Genomic DNA, 11,573 nt, shown 5'->3' with positions numbered 1-11,573 from the left:
TCCTTTAATATAGCTTCGATTTATCTGTAAGACTTTATTTCCTAGGGAAAATATGTGCTTTTAAAACAAAACGGACTACCATAAATTATTTCAAACTTTGGAGCACTGTATATTTAACAATTCATACATTTGATATGCCATCTCTATAGAACTAAAATGTTTATAAATCTATGTTGACTGACATGACCAAATGAAGAAAGAGTCAAAGTAGCCCCATTCTGTTCTCATGACAAATATAGTTACGGTAGCAATCATGGACTTTATCTGATTTGCATTGGCTGCCCAATGTCTTCATATCACAAATTAAAAATGTTTCCTCAAGAAACAACCACAGAGTAGTTTTCATTATATTTTCATGAAGACAATTTATCCAAATCATTTTGAGCAGAAAAAGATATTAAAATAAAACAAGAACAGAAGAAAGATAAAAAAATGAAAAATTGCACCAAGCAATAGAGGGAAGCAAGGCTGAAGGATATTAAAGTAAAAAAGCGTGGGTCTTCACTTGATCTTTGCCAAAAAGTCAATATTTGATAAGTCTCTTGTATCTTATAACATGATCTAAATTATGTAAAGTATTGCTCTAGGTTAAAAGTCCAAATTAATTTATATTCTCACTCCTTATCAAACACTTTAAGAATCTGTATGCTAGTTTAGCCAGTTTTAATAATGCAAGAATTCAGTGATCTGCGCTGAGAGGGATTTTTTTTTTCAATCGAAGCCAACACTATTAATTTTTCAGCAGCCATTATTACGCTAATGAGCCATTTCTTACCATGTTTAGATGCTCCGGGTAAGGGATTCTTATAACTTATGATAACAATTTAAATACTAGGCTAGGTAAAACAGTAAATCAAAGTGAAATACAATTTCTCACACTTTTGCTTCCTTTCTTTGTCCTGTTTGTTTTCTTTAATACTGATGCAGTCTAGACCAAGTAAAGTCCACAACTGAGGAAATTATACAGACAGCTCAGTCCCCTAAATATACTATCAGATGCTGAATTTTCTGATTCCAATCCTTTCTCTCTATGGTGAAACCATGCACTAAAACATTGAATAAAAATGACTCCTCTTATGTTTGCTTTAAAGATTAAACATTTCAGTATAGCAAAGAAGAATTTCAAGCATGAGTTGTGAATTTCTGGAAAAACATGGTACTTCGATTATAGTAATTTAACGCCAATTCCTTGTAAGAAGCTTACTGAAATGGCAAGGTAGATGATCGATAGAGATAGATAGATGATAGATAGATAGATGAGAGGGAAGGGGGCAGGAAGAGAGAGAGACAGAGAGAGACAGAGAGAGAGAGAATAGATTATTTTTAATTGGAACATTCTTAAATCAACATTGTTGTACAGGAGATGATTCAATCTAAGATGAGGGCAACTCACACCATCCTTCATGATATAATATCCATGTTTCACAGCAAGAGAGAAAAGATCCTAGCAGCACACTATGACAAACGTCCTTCATTTGAAGAAACTTGGAAGTAAGGACAGGCTATGGGACAAATAAAGAGCAATACTCTTGAAGCTCATAAACACTCCTACAAAACATATCTAAATATAAAAGAAAAAATTAAAACCATAAAAAGAAAGAACATAAGAGCAGCTTTGAATATCTCCTCCTTGACACTAAATTTCAGAATATAATAGTGCAAATTTTTTAGAATGCATTACTGTGTCCCAAGATTCTATATCTAGCCTAGTCATTCTTTAAGCAATGTCCCCTCTCACCAATATTATTTATCTTTGTTCCAAAGGTTTCAGTCAATGTGAGAATATAAGGGATGTTGGCAGAACCTTAAAAATAACCATATGAGCTGAAACTGTGCAAGTGGTCTTCGCTCCATGACTTTTTAAAAATTTTTGTCAAGACATTAAAAACTCACTTACTGTTAGTTATAAATTTTTATGTGAATAAAAAATAATAAAACTAATACTTATTTGATACATTGTAATTTAAAACATTAGAAGTGCTGAGAATTAAAGTGTCTTATTTCTTTGGAAAAATCTTATCAAGTTTCAGCAGTACTTGCCTTCTCATGGTATAATATACTATACAGAGAGAACATCTCCTTTATGCTTTTGTAAATTATGTTCCTTTCTGAATTGGATCATCTTCCAACATTTTATTCTTTGCACTTACAATGTCATGAAAAATCTCTGAGTGTTTCTTGAATGGGAAGTTTTTTCTCTGTATCACCTCTTCTAGAATATCTTCATTCTTTCCATGACAACAACTTTCCTCATTTATGTTAGTAAGCTGGGCTTCGTTAACTTGGTCTGGATGCACATCTAGAATCTCTGGAGCAGCAGTAGCAATGGCTACATTTCATGATCAATTATTTCTTGTATAATTCCATTTATGTTCAATTCGAATTTTACTTCCACTGTTTTCACTGTTTGTTTCTTTGCTGCACTTTCATCTTTGTCGATGAAAGAGGGTCACTCGTTTTTCTCAATTATTCATTCTTGTAAAACGTCACATGGGTTTTTCACTGGTAGACAAGGACAAAGCACAACTATATGCTCTGCTGTCTGTGCATAAACTAACAGGTGCACCGTGTCCAATCACCAATAGACTGTGAAAGAAGTGATGTGATTGGCTAATGATCATGGTGTGCATCTGTTATAGATAGTGATTTGTGGGTTGAAGAGTTAGCAGATAATTTGTACTTTATCTGTTATAGATAGTGATTTGTGGGCTGAAGAGTTAGCAGATAATTTGTACTTTATTCAAGTTCACAGTTACTATCTCATGGTAACTGGAATGTAAGCATTTGGAGCCATTGGAAAGGAAGATCTGCTTAAATACTGGGATTTTTTTTTAGGTATTACTATTTGCCAATATTATGATTTGAAATCATAAGAGCGAATTAAAAATTTATAGAAACTATTAGAAATTTAACAACGTGCAAGATCACAAGATAATTTCACAAAAATTAATTAGTAGTCTTATATTGTGACAACCGCTTTTAAAATTTTAGAGTAAATGATCATTTTCACAATAGCAGTAAAATATAAAATGTATAGAATGACAGATATTATAAATCTGCTTACTTAACATCAATTTCTACCTGCTTCTAGCTTGCCTTCCTGTATTAGAGAGGCTAGAAGCCTTAAAACTACATGCTCCAGCCTCTGTTGCAGCTAAACTAACATGAAGCCTAGTTTCCACTCAGCAGAAGTACTGCACAAAACTTAGGGAAGAAAGTAAACAACAGGAGGCAGCAGCTGCAGGCCAGAAAACTAGATCTTTTGGCAAGCCTGGAGGCTGAGGAATTTTGTTCCTCCAGAGCAAACCCATCTGTGGCAAGGTTTCAGGCATCCAGAATTTATCAGAGGTGCTGATGACAGTGAAACATCGGTAGCATGCTTCTGCCAGAATAGCCCCATGGTGTAGTTAAGCAGTTTCCACCTGAGTGTTATTCCTGCATATCTGGCATCTCAGCCAGGTTCTCCAAATGTCCCAGAGGTTCTGTAAACTGCTTTCTTTTTTTTCTGCTAACACTTGCTGGAAGATTATGTTGTCTGTAAGAGCCTAACCAATACACTCTATAAACATATAGAATCCATCCTATACAACTTTACTGAAGTTTGTGAAAATGAAGACTAATAAATGGAAACTACATTAGATTTCTTTCACTGTGTAACAAAGTACCACAAAGTTAGCAGCTTAAAATGATACCTAATTACTAGCTCACAGTTCTATAGGTCAGAAGTTGAGTAGGACATGGCTGGGTTCTCAGCTCAGGATATTACAAAGCTAAAATCAAGGTGTTAGAAGGATGTATTTTCACCTGGATCTCAGAGTCCTCTTCCAGGCTCCTTTAGGCTGACGGCAGAATTTAGTTCTTTGCTGGCTGTCAGTCAAAGGGTCCTCTCAGTTCCAGAAGGCCACTTCCTGGTCCTTGCCACACAGCCCCCCTCCATCTTCAAAGCCAGCAATGGAGAATCACCCTCAAAGGGAATCTGCCCTCCGTTGAACTTTAAATCTCTCGTTTGGAAAGGGCCCAAGACCTTTAAAGGCCTACCTGGTGAGGGCCAGCCCACCTGGATAATCTCCCTTTTGATTAACTCAAAAGTCAACTAGTTAGTAACCTAATCATAGGAGTGATATCTCATAACATTCACAGGTCTCGCTCACATGCAAGGCCCTGCCTAACACAGAAACCATGTTCTGCAGGCCTTAGTAACCCTAAATTACTTCATAAGAATAATGCAAATTTTATCACAATGTTTTGGTGGATTTTTAAAACACACTAATTTTCAAATTAAAAATAAAAAGCAGGCAGAAACATGCAATCCATTTTGAAAAAGAAAAAATTTAATGTATCTTACAGATGTAAATTTATATTATTTGTACTTATTTGATATTTTTCATTTCAAAGTCATTATAACTGATAGTGCTGCACTGAAACAGGAATTAAGGAAACGGATAATTGGAACAACAGGAAAAACAATGGAAAGACTAGAAAGAGTGAGAATAGATCCAAATATTTATAAATGGTTACGTATGATAAAGGGTTTATGTCTAATCCATAAGAGAAGAATGGATTGCTCATTAAATGTTGTTGGTAAAGCGGATTAAATATTTGTGTAAAAATAAAATTGTATGCCTACTTTACACCACACACTAAAGTAAATTTCAGCTAGATTATAAATATAATTCAGAAAATCAAACTATAAAAATACAAGAGGGAAAATAGACAAATATCTCATTTCTGAATGAAGAGAAAAAATACAGAAAAGTACATGTTTGGTGACAAATACAAACCACCACTTAACAGGCAAACAACAAAAGCTTGCAAGTTTTATGAGACGCCTTAATAGTTCTTTAAAGATAATATGAAAAAGCAAAACACTCCAAAGGAAAAAATAAACAATAGACAAAAACAGATAATTTACTTAAAGAAAAACTGAAATTGGTAACAAACAAGCTTTTGAAAAATGTTTAGTAGAACTATTTAAAAACTAATGCAGTTAGTTAAATAACAACGAGCTACTTTTTTTTTCTTCTGCCTTGCAAAATGCAATGAATTTAAAACATGTTGGTAAAGACATTCAGAAACTAACCTCCTTATTCTCTGCCCATGAACATACAAGCCGCTGATGTTTGTGAAAAGAGATATGGTATTGCTAAAGGCTTTTAAAAAATGTGCATACTTCATGTCTTAGAAATTCTACTTATGATTTTTTGTAGCATGTTATTTTTATTTATGTAGTGTATACTATCTGCCAGGCTCTGTTCTAAAGGCTTTGCAAATATTGACCCATTCAATCCTCACAACAACCTGATGAGATCGGTACTATTATCTTTACCCCCATTTTATGAATAAGGTAAATAAGGCACAGCCAGGTTAAATAACTCACTCAATGTTGTCATAACCACTGGAGAAGAGCCAGGATTTGAAATCAGGCAACCTGCTCCACAGCCCAAGCTTCTAAATTCTGTGCTATAGAGCCTCTCATACAATCTTTGGAATTCAAAATGAATATTCTCAAAATTTGTCCCACAGAAATTATTCTATCAACACTCAAATTATCTTTTTAAGGTTCTCGTCCCAATATTCCCCTTCAGCTAGTACTAAATTTCTGCGCTCCCTCATAGGACAACTTCTTGAAAAAGTTGTCTATGTACATTGTCTCCTCTTCACCTTCCATTTCTTCCTCAGCTCACTCCAATCTGGCTTTCACACCCACTACTTTACCAAAAAGATCTTCAAACTCACCAGAGACCTCTGTTGCAAAATCCACTAGACACTTTAAGGTCTTATCTTATTTGATGTCTTAGCAACACAAAGTTGACCCCTCCATCTTCCTTGCTGTGCTTCCCTTTTGGCTTCCATGGCACTATGCTCTCCTCATTTCCTTTCTACTACCCTAGCGACTCCTTTATCATCTTGTTGCTGTACCTTCTCCTTTAGCCCACTTCTCTCAACAATCTCTCCTTTGATGATTTTAACCAGTTTCTTGCTTTAAATGTTATTTATGTGCATACCACTTCCAAAGTTATTTTCCATCCCAAATCCTCCCTCCGAGTTCCAAACTTACTCGTCCAACTATATGTTTGGTGTCTGTAATGATCAATTTTATATGTCAACTTGACTGGGCTAAGGGATGCCCAGATAGTTGGTAAAACATTATTTCTGCATGTGTCTCTGAAGGTTTTTCTGGAATAGGATAACATTTGAATTGGTAAGCTGAGTAAAGGAAATGGCCCTCCCCAATGGGAGTGAGGGCCTGAATAGAATAAAATGACGGAAAAAAGGCAAATTCCCTCTGGACCCTTGAACTGAGACGCCCATCTTCTCCTGCCCTCAGACATTAGATCTCCTGATTCTCCTGAGGCTTCCAGACTCAGCTCAGAACTTACACCAACAGCCACCCATCTGCCTCTGGACTTGGACTGAATTTTACTACTGGTTTTTCTGGTTCTCCAGCTTGTAAAGAGCAGATCCATTACCACATGAGCTAATTCTTGTAATAAATCTCCTCTTTATATCTATATTTATAGATAGATAGTAGATAGATAGATAGATAGATAGATAGATAGATAGATAGATGATAGATAGAAAGATAGATGGATAGATAGATGGATAGATAGATAGATAGATAATCTTCTATTGGTTCTGTTTCTCTGTAGAACTCTGACTAATAACAGCATCTCTACCTGGATGTCTCACAAGCTTATCAAAGCTAACTTGTCAAAATGTAACTCCTGAATCTATCCCATGCCCAAACGCTGCCAACACTCTCCTTCCAAATCTTTTGCCTCCACTACTGACCTCATCACAGTAAATGGCATCAACATCTACCCCATTGTTCAAGACTTGAAATTAGTTGGGAATTCTCTGCTCATTCCCTCCTTCAGCCACAATGTCCTGATCATTTACTGCCTAAAAAAATTTTGTGATCATTCACTTGGCTTCATCTTCACTGCCAACCCCCAGCCCTAACCACCACCATATCTCTCCTGGACAACTGGGATAACTTGCTAACTAATTCCCATCTGTCATCCTTGGCCACCACAATATGGTCTCTACATAACAGCGAAAGTGGTCTGATAATGTCAGTCATCTGCTTAAAACATATCAGTAACTTTCCCCATTCAGGAGACAATACAAACTTTTTAAAACCATGCCCTGGAGGATCTAGTCCTTTCCTGCCACAACTATCTCATCTCAGTACCCACTCCCTCTCTTTCACAATCTTCCTCAGACATAATAAGCTGTTTTAGACTTTCACATCCTATTTCCTTCACAGGCTTCTCCCCCAACTCTTCTCATTCTCAACCTCTGAGTTATATTTCATTCCTCAGACTAGGCCTCCCTGACCACTCCAATCTAAATAAAGAAAAACCTGTAAATTATTGTTTGTCTTCATAGCATTCTTCCGTTTGTAATTGCCTATTGCAATAAAGAGACTGATATCTTTCTTCTTATTGTCATATAATTGACATGTAACATTGTATAAGTTTAAGATGTACAACATGTTGGTTTGAGACTATTGTATATTGCTATATAATTACTACCATTCTGTTAGCTAATACCTTTATATATATATATATATGGATATATATATACACATATATATCCATATATATATCCATTATATGTATATGTACTGCTTTGACTGATATTTCTTTTAATATCAATATTAAATCAATATCAATATCACATGTGACTCCAATTTCCTTCCAGTTCCACTTTTGTTCCTCATACTAAATGCTGAACTTTGCCTTTGCTCTAGGATCTAGCCTTATCCTCCCTCAGTGTGAGGCTGAATCGTACCAGCCTTGACAAAGCTTTGTGACCTCATTGACTATCTGAGAAAAATGGACAAATGAAAGGAGATGAAACCAAACAAAGTTAAGTCTAGTGTATTAGAGTCTTCTAGTCTTCTGGGGAAGGGTTGGGAGTGTCAGGGTAGGGAGGGGCAAGTCATAGGCTGAAATAGCCAAACGGGTATTTCAGCCTATGACTTTCAGCCTATGCCAGATCCTATATGAAAATAAACAAACAAGCAAACAAAAAAACAAACACATAAATACATACATACATACATAAAATCCTTTATATTACAGAGTATGAAGTATACATTTTGTTTTTATCAACACTAGTACATATTTGAAACATATTCTTAAACATCATTGCTCTTTTTACTACCACCTGCTTGAGCAATAATAGCAATTTGCAGCCAATGCTCACAGTGTTCATTTCGCAAAGTATCTTTGCTAAGTGTTCTAAATTTCCACTGTACAGGGCGGGCACAGTCTCAGTGAACCTTACTCCCAAACTGCACTATATGATAAGTCCCGAATAAGCACCATTTCTGCAGGGGATAATGCATGCTCTACCCCATTAACAGTAATAGTGTGAACAACGATAAGCCATTAATTTTGATGAGATCGGGTTCGTATCACCTCAAAGATTCAACGGAAGCCACAGGAGACATTGAAGTGTTCCCACTTTGGTTCCTGTAATGAATAAAAATGTGAAAGTAGTTACAGTCCACCTGACAGCCAGGCACCACAGGCCCAAGGAAAAGTTCACCCTGTCAGCCGCTGCAAGAGAAAAGTGCCAAGGAATTATTGCATTAGCTCAGTACGAGTCTAATAGGCAAAAGATGGGGGTAAAAGGCACTGAACACACCAGGCAGAAATTACCCTGGAGTCCTGAAAGGCTTTTTTTAGGGCGAGCAATTTTATTTCTTAAGAATTCAGCAATATGGAACAAATTATTTGCTCAAGATTCTGCAGTAATCCTGGGAAAATATATCAGGATCCCAGGGCTCACTTAACCACTTCGTGGACAGCTATTTTCAAAATGAAGTGGGAAGAGAAGGCTTAGATGTTCTCATAACTCATGCACACATTTCCAACAGGTGACTTTGTTTCCAACTTTCATTACTCATTAATATTCAATTTAGGTTCCATCTTCTTTAGATGTGTGTGACATTCATGAGCATCTAGTTTAATTTTGGGTGTCTGCACCAGCTTGCTTGAGTATGAGATAGAATTTCTGACCTGCCAAAAGATGAGATTCACTGTCCCCCCTCCTAAAGGAGTGGGGGGAGGGAGAAAGCAATGATTTTGCTTTTCTGACTTGCAAATATCTTATAAAGGGAAAACCATAATTCATAGCCCCATATGTACAAAACGTTTCCAACGGGTTTCATTTTGGAGATATAAGCAATGAATTTTCTGCTAAATACAGCAGATCCAGTCACTATACTTCTAAAACAAAATGCATTTAGATTCTGAATATGAAATGTAATCTCTGGGTGCAACTAATTCCAAATCAGCATTAAAAAAATAAACTATGTAAGAGTAACAATAGAAAATTATCTATAGTTACTAATTATTGTTCTATTTTAGATCCCATTTCTTTTCTTATAAGTTCTGCTCAGATAAATACTGTGAAAATTAGGTACAGAGATGGATCAATAAACATTATCGTTAATTTTTGCCTCCGACATTAGATATGCAGTTTCATCATTTTTCATGTAACTAGTGTACTAGGCTGAGTAACAACCCTAAAGATAACCAAATCTGAATTCCTAGTACCTGTGAATGTTACCTTACATGGCAAAAGTGGTTAAGGATCCTGAGATGTGGAGATTATCTTGGATCATCCAGGTGGGCTCTAAATGTAATCACAAGTGTCCTTATAAGAGACACTCAAAGAGAGATTTGATTAAATAGAAAAAGAAGAGAAAGTGATATAACAAGCAGAGAGAGACCTAAAGATGCTGCATGCTATACTCCTGGCTTTAAAGACGTAGAAAAAGGCCAGGAGTCAATACAAAGATACAACTCTAGAAACTGAGAAAGACAAAAAATAGGTTCTTCCCTTGAGCTCCCCAAGAAAGCAAGGCCTCCCCACATCTTGGATGATAATTTCAATCTGACCTCCAGAACTGTAAGAGAATAAACGGATGTTGTTTTAATTCACCAAGTTTGAGGTGATTTGTTGCCATAGGAAGCTAATATAACCACTTATCAATTTTTTTGTTATTATATTGCTGGTGAGATACTTGTTTTTGCTTGCCTGTTTTTATCTTTACCTTTAAAAGTGTTAATACAAAAGAACTTGGAATCATGAACATTTGGCTATATGATAATAAGGAGAAATCTCTTTCCACCTACTGGTCACATATTTTACAAGATTTTTTTTTAACTTTATCAAATTAAATGATGAAGTAAATTTAAGAAGATAAATAAAGATAGATGAGGAAAAAGAAAAAGGAGTGAGACAATGAAAAGGAATAAGGCAGAGGGGGAAATAAGGAAGAGAGAGAGAGACAGAGACATAGAGAGAGACAGAGAGAGAGATGGAATGATAGACACTAGACACTTGTGCTGTTCACTAGTATGTCCAATTCATCCTCTCTAGGGCAGTTCCCAGCCCCTTAGATTTAGATTTGAATAGTCTATTTGAATAATGTAGCAATGGATTGTGAGCAAAAGGGACACGCATCACTTCTACATTGGAGCCTTTAATTTCCAATGCAACACTCTTCAGTGCTCCCTTCACACTGCTGCAGTGACCAGGAGGTGGAAGCTCCAACAACCTGGGTAGATCTTTGAATAAAAACAGCAAGGCACAGAGCCCTCCCCTATCAAAAATCTGCAGTTTTTATTCAAAAAAATTAAAAATAGAATTACCCTATAACCCAGCAATTCCACTTCTGGGTATTTATCCAAAGAAAACCAAAACACTAGTTTGTTAAGGTCTATGCACCCCTATGTTCACAGCAGCACTATTCTCAATAGCCAAGATATGGAAACAACCTAAGTGCCATCAATAGATGACTGAGTAAAGAAGTTATAGTACACGTATACAATAGGATATTACTCGAATAGATGACTGAGTAAAGAAGTTATAGTACACGTACTATTGTATACGTGTACTATTATATACGTGGACTATTGTATACGTGTACTATACGTGTACTATTGTATACGTGTACTATTGTATACGTGTACTATTATATACGTGTACTATTTTATACGTGTACTATACGTGTCCTATTGTATACGTGTACTATTGTATACGTGTACTATTATTCAGCTATTAAAAAAATTAAATCTTACCATTTGCAATGACTTGGATGGACCTAGAGGGTATTATGCTAAGTAAGAAGCACAAATTAGTAGTTACAAAATAGTCATGGGGATTTAGAGCATAGCATAGGGTGTACAGACAATATTATTGTAATAGTTGTGTGTAGTTCCAGATGGGTGGTAGAGTAATTGAGGAGATCACTTCAGGTTTGTATAAATGTCTAACTTTTTTAAATTTAAAATAAATTTTTTTTAAAAATCTTTAGTTTATCTAAACAAAAAAGTAAATTTCTGTTGGTCAAAGTCACTGATATTGGTTATTGGCTACTATAGCATAATTTAGCCAATACTGTTACAGATGGATGGATGGATGGATGGATGGATGGATGGATGGATGGATGGATGGATGGATGGATATGGAATGATAGGTGGGTGGATACATACATATATGCATGTAGATGTAGATATATAAATACACAGACACACTAAGCTGCTCAATAA

This window comes from Pteropus alecto, unplaced genomic scaffold (genome assembly GCF_000325575.1).
Source record: "Pteropus alecto unplaced genomic scaffold, ASM32557v1 scaffold100, whole genome shotgun sequence".
NCBI lineage: Eukaryota > Metazoa > Chordata > Mammalia > Chiroptera > Pteropodidae > Pteropus > Pteropus alecto.
The sequence above is the reverse complement of the archived record's forward strand: the minus strand, read 5'-3'. Positions refer to the sequence as shown.